At 47.5% G+C, this 12,928-nt stretch overlaps 1 pseudogene; it reads right to left on the reverse strand.

Moving 5' to 3' along the window:
- Positions 1 to 531: 531 nt before the first annotated feature.
- Positions 532 to 2,964, reverse strand: LOC123168605 (serine carboxypeptidase-like 34; annotated as a pseudogene).
- Between the last annotated feature and the right edge of the window lie 9,964 nt (positions 2,965 to 12,928).

Raw genomic sequence — 12,928 nt, forward strand, 5'->3', positions numbered from 1 at the left:
CACAATTCCCTTCGCTCTGCTTGCCTCTGCCGTCGCCCGGAACAAGGGAAAAAATGCAAATGGTGCATGCATGGCGGGGTGGCGAATGGCATGCTGCGCGCGTGGAACTTTTCGGCTGTTCTTTTGCCTCCCCCTTGCAGGTAAGACGCCACATGACTCCGGCCGATGGCATCGTGGATGCAGAATCACCTGTGCTGCACGATCCTATCCTAGCCGTTGTGCCAAGCTTGGCACGTTGGAATGAATGGTTAGAAACTTGGAATGGTGGATGGGGTTATTATTAATCTCGGTTTCGGATGTCTACATCATAGCCAGGAAACACCGTCCATCCTCTAATCTTGGCAACAAAATCCACAAGTTGTACAAGATGTGTTCTACAATGAAATCCATCCTCGGCCTGCTCGATTGGAAACCAGAGGCAGCGTAGAGAGCAGAGCTAGCTAGTATACTACACAACCATGAAATCAATCACCTCGATCTATGCCTTATTCAGGAAACGTGCGAATCAACCATGGCATATACAGTATTTTTCTAGAAGGGCTTGGAGGGGAGGTTGTGGTTGGCGAGGAAGTGCTCGAAGAGCTGAAGCGCCTGCTCGGGCCGCGAGGTTGGCACCATGTGTCCGGCTCCTCTCACCGTGACAAATGTCAGGCCATCATACACCACACTCCATCCACCAACCTGCAACCAAAAAAACACACAGATGTAACGTGTGAGATAATGACATACTCTATATAAGATCTGATAAGATTGGTTAGCAACCAATTGGAAGCAACCGGTCGATGGGGTTGTCCAATTAGTTAAAGCAGTAGTAGTACCTGCTTGTGAGTGAACCATGGCGACCAGTCCTCCTTGATGGGCAGGCCGAGCTTCTTCAGCGTGTACCTCGTCGACGTCGTAGGGATCCTTCCGTCCGTGTCGCCGCTGCTCAGCCGAAAGAGCAACGGAAAATGACACTAAGTATTTATGTCCACCTGAACTTGTATAGACGAAGACAAAACCTAAAGGCCAAATACATCTCAGATGCTCTACCTGAAGATCCATATGCGGAGCCCCTCCTGCGCGAGCTTCCTGACGATCGGAAGCACGGTCTTGTCAGAATCGTGCCACAAGACGTTGATAGAGTCGCTGCATACAAGCTGAGCAATGTTCAGCTCAGCCACCGAAACGACATGATCCCGAGTCCAAGCATTTCAGCTAGGAGGAGAACAATTACCGGCAGAGAGAGTAGGGGTAGGGCACGCCCGTGGTGTTGGCGTGCAGAGCCCTCTGCACGTCCTCCCGGTTCAGATACTCGGTGGCGTACGTCTGCGTGCACGGGTCGTAGCCCATCGGTATCCTGAGAAGATCAAACTGTTTTTGTGTGTGTGCATGAGCAGATTTATTGACCACGCGGACCGATCAATCAGGAGACGAAAATGGCTGAAACTTTTAGGAAGACGCTTTGCTTACACGGCTGGTGGTCGGTCCGATCTGCGGCGAGGAGGAGGTGTTGAAGTCCGGGTACCCGCGCTCGCAGTTGGGGGCGTAGAGGCTGTAGATGTCGATGAGGTTGTTGAGGACGCTGAACTCGCCCAGGGCCACCTCGCACTCGCGAGACAGGATCTCCGCGCTGAAGTTGCAGGACCTCAGGTAGGTTTCGTAGAGCGTGTCCGAGATGATGGCGTGGTGCCACGACGAGTCGACGATCCCCTGCAGATCCGTGTCCCCGTCCATGTACGCGTTCCCGATCTGCAATTCATTTTGTTTAGTTAAGTTATTACTGAACATTCAGGCAATCGCAATCACAGGATGGTGAAGTGGGTAGCTTATTATAGCTGCATGTATGTACATGCCAGGATGCCTTTCAAGTTTATGTAGTTTTCGTTGGAGGCTTTCTTGTTCTCGTCCACGATGAGATTGGCAAGTTGGGGAACGTAATGTCCTAGTGAATGTAAAATCAGAATTAGCAAAAGTCAGATCATGAGTAGTAAGTTAGATAGTAGTAGAATGTATAAGCTAGATAGTAGTAAGCTAGATAGTAGTAGAATGTATTGTATCTATCTAGCTTGAGTACAATACATTCTACTACTACTATCTAGCTAGCTATGAATAAGTTGGCAGACCTGCATAGCTCTCTCCTGCTATGTAGAACTCTTTCATTTTGTGCTGGGGGAACCTCTGAAACCACCTGACGAGGAAAGCGTATGAACCGTGTGCTGCAAAGGATGAAAGAAAACCCTTCCTTGTTTCTATATAGAAGAGGAAACATATATCTGTGTTGCATACCCGTGGAATTGTCTCCCGGTGGATCTATTTTGAAAGACGTGTTCGTGTACGAAAATCCAACACCGCTGGAGAGTCCAGGAACAGCAAGTTGGCAGCTGAAAGTTCACCAGACAGTAAGCTAAGCATGCTTCCATTGTTATGAAAATTGTAAGTCTATAAATATGTTAGTCTTGGTTGGCACTTGCCTTGGTTCCAGGCATACGGATTGAGCTCAAGTTCAGGCACATCTTTCTTCACAAGAAATGGCCCGAGCTCCTGCGCCTGCCCAAACCCAACGGAAGAACAGCCAGGTCCTGAAAATTTAGCAAAACCACACGATGTACAGCTACATTACATGTACATCTTTCACCCACAAAGTTTTCTGAAGCTCCAAGTTAAAATTCAGTAAATCAGTTAGCAACCTCCATTTAACCATAGGACCAGTGGCTTCTCGTCAGGCTTCTCCATAGCCTCGAAGAACCAACAGAACAGTGCCTTGCCGAGGCGCTCATCGGTCGTGACGTACCCGGAGTAGTGCTTGAACGCATATGGGTAGCTCGGCGCCCCCGGCAGCGACGCGACACGGTCACGCTCTTGCGCGGCCATTGTGGCTGCATCAAGGTTTGTTGTTGCACTTTCAGGCCGTGCTGCAGCTGCACGACAGAGTGCCAGTGCAGTTGACACAAGTAGCAAGCAGGGTAAGGTGGATACCTCCATGGTTTAAGGTTTGTTAGCTCGTTTTGCTTGGGGTTGTAGGAAAGTTAGGCATTGGAATGAAGAATTTATAGTACAGAACCTGTGTCTGTAGTGCAGAGACAAGTAGATCAAGTCCTTGGCCGGCTTCAGCATTTTCTCCTTGGCCTGGTTCTCCCCTCTTCAGAACTACTACATGATTACTAAATATAGTTCTTGTTCAGCAACTTTTTTTACTGCTAAATTTTATTTGGCGACTTTAAAAATATGATTAGCTACATATACTTACTTTTATTGATTATTTCAGTTTGGAAAGCAGCGATGGGTGTGATCGTTTTTTCTTACAACGAATTTAGCGGGCGAAAGCCTTGCCTGAGCATTTCTTACAAAAACATCAAAGTACAAAGCCACATATTTGCAAGAAGGTAGGGGCTTTCAGAAGAGCTATCGATAAATTTATACGGTGCGGGTTAGATGAGAGAGATTTGAGCATCTTCTTGCTCTGTTGAGAGAGCAAGAGCATTCTAGTTTCTTCATAACTGAAAAGCATATCTTTTCAAAAAACAATTGCGAGTTACGCGCGACTAAAATGACTAAGCTGGGGCTATTGCAAAAGTACGCAAACAAACAAGTATCACCATAAGCATCAAAGGGGGCATATTTTCCTTCATCTCAGGGTATCGTTCACTGGAAAAGGCTTCACAGTGAAAACGACGCTATATAATACACGGAAGAAACGTAATACATGACATGATCAAGGATGTAATGGATACGAAATCAGTGAGATGGCACACCAGAATCATTCAACCCACCTGAAATGTTGATCCAGAGTGACGAGGACATAATGATGCTTATAATTGTGCATTCAGTTTCATATTTGACAGATTATCAGATAAATATTATAACTAGCTTAATAACAATAGGCAATGTCCTCCGTAGAAATGATTCATATTAAAATTTTGGGATGTTCTTTTATTACAAACGCATGAAGTTGCACAAAGCAGATTTGCTATGTTTTATACTAGGCTCATATTACCTGACAAAAACAAAATACCAGGCTCATACTTTTTTCCGAAATGGAGGCAAAGATTTGCCTCATCGATTAATTAAGCAGAAGAGAATTGGCCAGTTAATTACAGAAAACCAAGCAAAAACCGATACAAACCCATCATATATGGACTACTCCCAGAGCATGCAACTCCATAAGTGCACGATCAGCCCGACAATCAAACCCAAGACGCAACGACCACCAACCCCCATACTGCTACATCGCAAAGAAACCCCCAACAGGAGTACATCGGCTGAAGACCACATGCACCAGCAAATCCATGGAGACAAGCTAGGACATAAGGACAACCCAAGAGACTGATGACCATCCATCAAGCAGTTGCAGACGTCTTCCTGTGGCCTCACTCTTATTTCTTTTGCTCCTGAGAGCCTCCTCCATAATCGTCTTGCTAGATCCAGGGCTAGACGCTTTCAAACGTGCGAGCAAGCTGTGAAGCTCTAACGGGAAGAGACTCTCATCGCCTTGTCACGCACGGACACCACCTGTCCAACGGCCACGTGTGAGTCGCTGACCGCATCGTCGAAACCTCCACGGTCCACAAAGGTGAGCGGTCGGCTGGGCGCCAAAGTATCAGGTGCCAACATACCAACCGCCTCAATAGCATCAGCCACATGTACCACCGACATGACGGACTCAGGCGCATCCAGTTCCTCACATGACATAGGTGAATCATGTCCCTCATACGTGGTCGTTGGCAAGTCGGCCTCCATATGCTCCACAGATAGGCGAAGCACGCAGGTCTCACGCATAGATGTTGAAACCTGGGCATGATCTAAAGCACAGGGGTGGCGACCACAACAATGACCTCTCCCTCTGTAGTAGACTGCGCAAGCGGCAAGGCAGACAATGACGAAGAACTGACCTGAACACGAGGGGAGAAACAACGGAAGAGCTATGTCCCCTTTCCACAGAACCGACACGGGAAACACCAGGAGGACGCGACGTGGGAGCAGTCGGCAACATAGCCTGCACAAGGGAGAGCTTGCCCAAAGCAGCCCCGCTCTAGAAAGCTCCAAACACGCGCCAGCAAGCCTCGCAACAACTTGGACTGATCTACCAGAGCGGACTATAGCTCCACACCAGACATGGCAGTCGAGCTAGCTAAACTAGAGACAACAGATGCCCAAGACCCACGACAAAGTGCCTCAGAGGGAAGCCCGGACTTCACCGGACCTTCATAGAAAGCTGGAGCTTGAAGATGCTCGATGTCGAGGTGCGACATGACAAGGCATGCACGCTTGCGAGCTGAGTGGACGCCGGGGGTTGCGAAACTCATGCGCACAATGACGATTCTTCAAACAGCGGGAGCACCGAAGGGGATCTCTGCAAACAACCGCACTGTGCCTAGGAGCAAGGCATCTACAACATCTACCATGAAGCCAAGCGTAGATGGGACGAGGAGCCAATGCAAGGGCCGGTGATTCCGGACATCGTGGATCGTGCGGGGCAACACCGTACCTCCTGACATTCCCCTCTTGTGCTTGGCTCGTACCACACGCATGTTGGGAAATGTAGCATGCAATTTCAAAATTTTCCTACGCTCACGCAAGATCAATCTAGGAGATGCATAGCAACGAGAGGGGGAGAGTGTGTCCACGTACCCTCGTAGACCGAAAGCGAAAGCATTTGACAACGCGGTTGATGTAGTTGAACTTCTTCTCGTTCCGACCGATCAAGCACCGACCGTACGACACCTCCGAGTTCTGCACACATTCAGCTCGATGACGCCCCTCGAACTCTTGATCCAGTAATGTGTCGAGGGAGAGTTACGTCAGCACGACGGCGTGGTGATGATGATGGTGAAGTGATCCGCGCAGGGCTTCGCCTAAGCACTACGTGAATATGGCCGTAGGCGTAAACTATGGAGGAGGGCGCCGCACACGGCTAACAATGTTTGATGTGTGTTCTAGCGGTGCCCCCTTATATATATAGGTTGGAGGGGAGGAGAGGCAGCCAAGGGGGCGCCCCAAGTAGGAGGAATCCTACTTGGGCACCTCCCAATTCGACCTCCCCCCTTTCCTATTCCTATTCGGAGTAGGAAGGGAAGAGGGGGAAGGAGGAATCCTATTCCCTTTTCCTTTCCTCCTTCCCCTTTCCTTCTCCAATTTGGCCAGCCCATATGGGGGGGGCGCACCAGACCCTTTGTGGCTGGTGTGTTTCCCCTCTTGGCCCATAAGGCCCATATAGCTTGCCGGGGGTTGCCCGGAACCCCTTCCGGTGACCCGATACGTACCCGGTACCCCTAGAACAGTTCCAGTGTCCAAATACTATCGTCCTGTATATGAATATTTACCTCTCGGTCATTTCGAGACTCCTCGTCATCCGTGATCTCATCCGGGACTCCAAACAACATTCGGTCACCAAATCACATAACTCATACAATACAAATCGTCATCAAATGTTAAGCGTGCGGACCCTACGGGTTCGAGAACTATGTAGACCTGACCGAGACACCTCTCCGGTCAATAACCAACAACGGAACCTGGATGCTCATATTGGTTCCTACATATTCTACGAAGATCTTTATCGGTCGTACCGTAATGACAACATACGTAATTCCCTTTGTCATCGGTATGTTACTTGCCCGAGATTCGATCGTCAATATCTTCATACCTAGTTCAATCTCGTTACCGGCAAGTCTCTTTACTCGTTCCGTAATGCATCATCCCGCAACTAACTCATTAGTCACATTGCTTGCAAGGCTTATTATGATGTGCATTACCGAGATGGCCCAGAGATACCTCTCCGATACTTGGAGTGACAAATCCTAATCTCGATCTATGCCAACCCAACAAACACCTTTGGAGATACATGTAGAGCATCTTTATGATCACCCGTTACCTTGTGACGTTTAATAGCACACAAGGTATTCCTTCGGTATCCGAGAGTTGCATAATCTCATAGTCAAAGGAATATGTATAAGTCATGAAGAAAGCAATAGCAATAAAACTTAAAGATCATTATGCTAAGCTAACGGATGGGTCTTGTCCATCACATCATTCTCCTAATGATGTGATCCCGTTCATCAAATGACAACACATGTCTATGGCTAGGAAACTTAACCATCTTTGATTAACGAGCTAGTCTAGTCTAGGCTTACTAGGGACACTATGTTTTGTCTATGTTCCCACACATGTATCAAATTTCCGGTTAATACAATTCTAGCATGAACAATAAACATTTATCATGTTATAAGGAAATATAAAATAACAACTTTATTATTGCCTCTAGGACATATTTCCTTCAGTCTCCCACTTGCACTAGAGTCAATAATCTAGTTCACATCGACATGTGATTTAACACCAATAGTTCAAATCACCATGTGATTAACACCCATAGTTCACATCGTCATGTGACCAACACCCAAAGGGTTTACTAGAGTCAATAATCTAGTTCACATCACCATGTGATTAACACCCAAAGAGTACTAAGGTGTGATCATGTTTTGCTTGTGAGAGAAGTTTAGTCAACGGGTCTACCATATTCAGATCTGTATGTATTTTGCAAATTTCTATGTCTACAATGCTCTGCATGGAGCTACTCTAGCTAATTGCTCCCACTTTCAATATGTATCTAGATTGAGGCTCAGAGTCATCCAGATCGGTGTTAAAGCTTGCATCTACGTAACTCTTTACGATGAACTCTTTATCACCTCCATAACCGAGAAATATTTCCTTAGTCCTCTAAGGATAATTTTGACCGTTGTCCAGTGATGTGAAGGAAATATGCCCTAGAGGCAATAATAAAGTCATTATTTATTTCTTTATTTCCTTATTTCATGATAAATGTTTATTATTCATTCTAGAATTGTATTTACCGGAAACTTAGTACATGTGTGAATACATAGACAAACAGAGTGTCACTAGTATGCCTCTACTTGACTAGCTCATTGAATCAAAGATGGTTAAGTTTCCTAGCCATAGACATGAGTTGTCATTTGATTAACGGGATCACATCATTAGAGAATGATGTGATTGACTTGACCCATCCGTTAGCTTAGCACGATGATCGTTTAGTTTGTTGATATTGCTTTCTTCATGACTTATACATGTTCCTATGACTATGAGATTATGCAACTCCCGAATACCGGAGGAACACTTTGTGTGCTATCAAACGTCACAACGTAACTGGGTGATTATAAAGATGCTCTAGAGGTGTCTCCGATGGTGTTTGTTGAGTTGGCATAGATCAAGATTAGGGTTTGTTACTCCAATTGTCGGAGAGGGCTCTTTAGCTTGCTCCGACAGAGGTCTCCTTCTCCCTTAGCAGCGAGACCAGTGGTGTTTCCAGTGGCGAACGGGTGAGTAACGCGTATGAGAGATTTTTTGTTTCTCCATACAGAATTATCTAGGCCCTCTCGGTAATACACATCACTATAAGCCTTGCAAGCAATGTAACTAATGAGTTAGTTGCGGGATGATGCATTATGGAACGAGTAAAGAGACTTGCCAGTAACGAGATTGAACTAGGTATTGAGATACCGACTATCGAATCTCGGGCAAGTAACATACCGATGACAAAGGGAACAACGTATGTTGTTATGCGGTTTGACCGATAAAGATCTTTGTAGAATATGTAGGAGCCAATATGAGCATCCGGGTTCCGCTATTGGTTATTGACCGGAGATGTGTCTTGGTCATGTCTACATAGTTCTCGAACCCGTAGGGTCCGCACGCTTAACGTTCGATGATGATTTGTATTATGAGTTATGTGATTTGGTGTACCGAAGGTTGTTCGGAGTCCCGGATGAGATCATGGACATGACGAGGAGTCTTGAAATGGTCGAGACATAAATATTGATATATTGGAAGGTTATATTCGGACATCGGAAAGGTTCCGAAGTGTATCGGGTATTTTTCGAAGTACCGGGAGGTTACCAGAACCCCTCGGGGAGTCTATGGGCCTTATTGGGCCCTAGTGGAGAAAGAGGGCAGCAAGCAAGGTGTGGGGCGCGCCCCCTAGGCCCAAACCGAATTGGTTTAGGGTTAGGGGGGCGGCCCCCTCTTTCCTTCTCCCCTCCTCCTCTTTCCTCCTTCTCCTAGTAGGAATAGGAAAGGGGGGGGGGGGCAAACCTACTTGGAGTAGGATTGCCCCCCCTTGGCGCGCGCCTCCTCCTAAGCCAGCCTCCTCCCCCCTCCCTCCTTTATATACGTAGGGAGGGGGCACCCCAAAGGCACAACAATGTTTCTCTTAGCCGTGTGCGATGCCCCCCTCCACAGAAACACACCTCGGTCATATCGTCGTAGTGCTTAGGAGAAGCCCTGCGCCGGTAACTTCATCATCACCATCGCCACGCCGTCGTGCTGACGAAACTCTCCCTCGGCCTCAACTAGATCAAGAGTACGAGGGACGTCATCGAGCTGAACGAGTGCTGAACACGGAGGTGCCGTACATTTGGTGCTAGGATCGGTCGGATCGTGAAGACGTACGACTACATCGACCGCGTTGATTTAACGCTTCCGCTTTCGGTCTACCAGGGTACGTGGACACACTCTCCCGCTCGTTGCTATGGATCACAGAGATAGATCTTGCGTGATCGTAGGTAAAATTTTGAAATATTGCGTTCCCCAACAGTGGCATCCGAGCCAGGTCTATGCGTAGACGTTATATGCACGAGTAGAACACAAAGAGTTGTGAGCGATAATAGTCATACTGCTTACCAACATGTCATACTTTGATTCGGCGGTATTGTTGGATGAAGCGGCCCGGACCGACATTACGCGTACGCTTACGCGAGACTGGTTCTACCGACGTGCTTTGCACACAGGTGGCTGGCGGGTGTCAGTTTCTCCAACTTTAGTTGAATCGAGTGTGACTACGCCCGGTCCTTGTTGAAGGTTAAAACAGCACACTTGACGAAAAATCGTTGTGGTTTTGATGCATAGGTAAGAACGGTTCTTGCTAAGCCCGTAGCAGCCATGTAAAACTTGCAACAACAAAGTAGAGGACGTCTAACTTGTTTTTGCAGGGCATGTTGTGATGTGATATGGTCAAGACGTGATGATATATAAATTGTTGTATGAGATGATCATGTTTTGTTAAAGTTATCGGCAACTGGCAGGAGCCTTATGGTTGTCTCTTTATTACATAAGATGCAAGCGCCATATAATTGCTTTACTTTATTGCTATGCGATAGCAATAGTTGCAAAAGCAATAGTTGGTGAGACAACCATGTGACGACACGTTGATACAGATCAAGATGATGGAGATCATGGTGTTATGCAGGTGACGATGGAGATCATGACGGTACTTTGGAGATGAAGATCAAGGGCACAAGATGATGATGGCCATATCATGTCACATATTTTGATTGCACGTGATGTTTATCTTTTATGCATCTTATATTGCTTAGTACGGACGGTAGCTTTATAAGATGACCCCTTACTAAAATTTCAAGGTATTAGTGTTCTCCCTGAGTATGCACCGTTGCGACAGTTCTTCATGCTGAGACACCACATGAAGATCGGGTCTGATAAGCTCTGCGTTCACATACAATGGGTGCAAGCCAGTTTTGCACACGCAGAATACTCGGGTTAAACTTGACGAGCCTAGCATATGCAGATATGGCCTCGGAACACTGAGACCGAAAGGTCGAGCGTGAATCATATAGTAGATATGATCAACATAGTGATGTTCGCCATTGAAAGCTACTCCATCTCACGTGATGATCGGACATGGTTTAGTTGATATGGATCACGTGATCATTTAGATGACTAGAGGGATGTCTATCTAAGTGGGAATTCTTAAGTAATATGATTAATTGAACTTTAATTTATCATGAACTTAGTCCTGATAGTATTTGCAAATCTATGTTGTCCATGAATATCAGTCAAGTCAAGAAACTCAGAAAGATTGTTAGGATAAAGAAATTAGCGACAGAAACCAACAAGATCTTTGTCTGCACAATGAAGAAGACATCAGTTCACTGCAGGATGGTACTAACTATTATACCTTGCCTTTTTATTCCTTTGCCCCATTCCAATATAGAGAAGATATTTAGGCACATCCTTGTTTTCAGGCCTTTCCAAAGCAGTTCACTGATGATTACCTCTCAAACCACCTGTATGGTCAGGAGGCAAGGAAGGTATTCATACAACACCCACGGTTCAATATTGAAGTGTTCCTGAAGAGGACGAAGGATGGACGGTCAATCATCCACAGGCACTGGCCTAAAGTTACAAAGACCTTCAACATCAATGAAGGCTCAATATTCGCCTTCTGCTTTAGCTGTTTTCCAGATGAGATACATCTGTCTATCTACCGTCTATGATGCTAATTTTGAAAGGTTATAGATGTTGCATGTGAAACTTGGTCCTGGTGTAGTTCTGTAATGGGGTAGCTGAGTGCTTAAGCTATATGATGGTGTACTCTGATGTATTTCAATTATGAAAATGAAATATATTGTGTGCTTAATATGAAATGTCAATTAGATTAATAAATGGATTATGAATAATCGGATAATTAGCCTGGTAGTGGCGAATTATCCTGCTAATTGGGTTTTGCTATTGCAAATGGTTGTTGAAAAAATACCGTGGGCGATGACCTTAGGCAACGCACACAGTTTTTAGGAATAAACCATGTTGGATCAATAAACAATCACACACGACTTTCCTTGAAAACTGTTTGCGTTAGGCCACCTTGCGCAAACGTTTACCACATGAAAACTGTGTGTGATGGACAACCTTTGCCACACAGTTTCTTCCACGGACCGTCTGTGATATATTCAATAACGCAAACGATTTAACGGGAAAAATTGTGTGTGATGTACCTGTGAACGGAAACGTTTTCCTTGGAGCGATTGTGTGGGATGTACATACGAACGGAAACGTTTAGCAGGGACTGACTGTGTGGGATGTACTTGCGACCGGAAACAATTTTGCCGTATAATTGTATTTTTTTAGCTCTACTGTACGTATTTCCATATTTGAGCACTAGCCGGTCGCACACGACCTCATTTTGCTGAACGTGTGTGCCAGGAGGGCATATCCCCGACGGTTTCTGGGTCGTGTGGGAAGGACCCCCCTATCGCCCACACTCACTTGGCGATGGTTCCAAATGCCGTCGCGCAAAGGGGTTAAAGACCGTTTGTTTAGGAGCTCGCTGTACTAGTGCGTGTCAGCGCAGAAAGAGCCTCCTCCAGGGCGTCGGGCGAAGCAGAAGGATCGTGAGCTAGCGGTACGAAAGGAGGAGGAGGCAGCTTCATCGCCAAGACCTGCGAATTGATGGCGGCAGAAGAAGAGCCAGGAGCCCCTGGGCCTGTGGGACCTCGGTCGGCGAGCTGAGAGCGGGCGCCTTCGGAGCCGGCTTGGCTGCAGAGGTCGCCTTCTCCTGGGGTTTGTCCACCGGGCCTCGCGAGGATGACCGAGCCGGAGAAGCGCGTGGGCTGTTGCCGCCCTTCCGCGCCGGAGGAGGTGCGACCAGGCTAGGTTGCTGGGTCCTTGGGGGAGCGGCCGCTCCCTCCCTCTTCTTTTTCGCCACCAGCGTCGGCCTGGCAGTGCAAGAGGAGAATGTCAAGTAGCAGCAGCAGGAGCAAGAACAAAATTAGGACGAGGTGCTTACTGGTCCACGACGGCGTAGTCCCGCGGCCTCTTCAAAAGCACGGAGCCCGGAGGCCTCGCAGCTTGGGGCACCGGCACACGAGTCCCAGGAGCGGACGAGGCTGCGACAGCCGGTCGTGCGGCAGCACTGGTCGACGTCAGAACAGGGGCGCCGCCTCGGGAGACCAGCCGACCTGCTCTTCGTCGGGACCCCGGCCGATGGCTTCTTCGGGGGGTGCCCCTGGACCTCGTAGTGACTCCGGCGGGGGCCTGGGACTCCCTCACCGGATGGTCGCCGGCCTCATCATCGTCGGGGAGGGCGCGGAGGAGGTCCGCCGCGAGGGGAGAACTCTCCCCTTCCCCCTCGAGGGTCGCCTCGGAG

Source organism: Triticum aestivum, chromosome 1D (assembly GCF_018294505.1).
Source record: "Triticum aestivum cultivar Chinese Spring chromosome 1D, IWGSC CS RefSeq v2.1, whole genome shotgun sequence".
Classification (NCBI taxonomy): Eukaryota; Viridiplantae; Streptophyta; class Magnoliopsida; order Poales; family Poaceae; genus Triticum; species Triticum aestivum.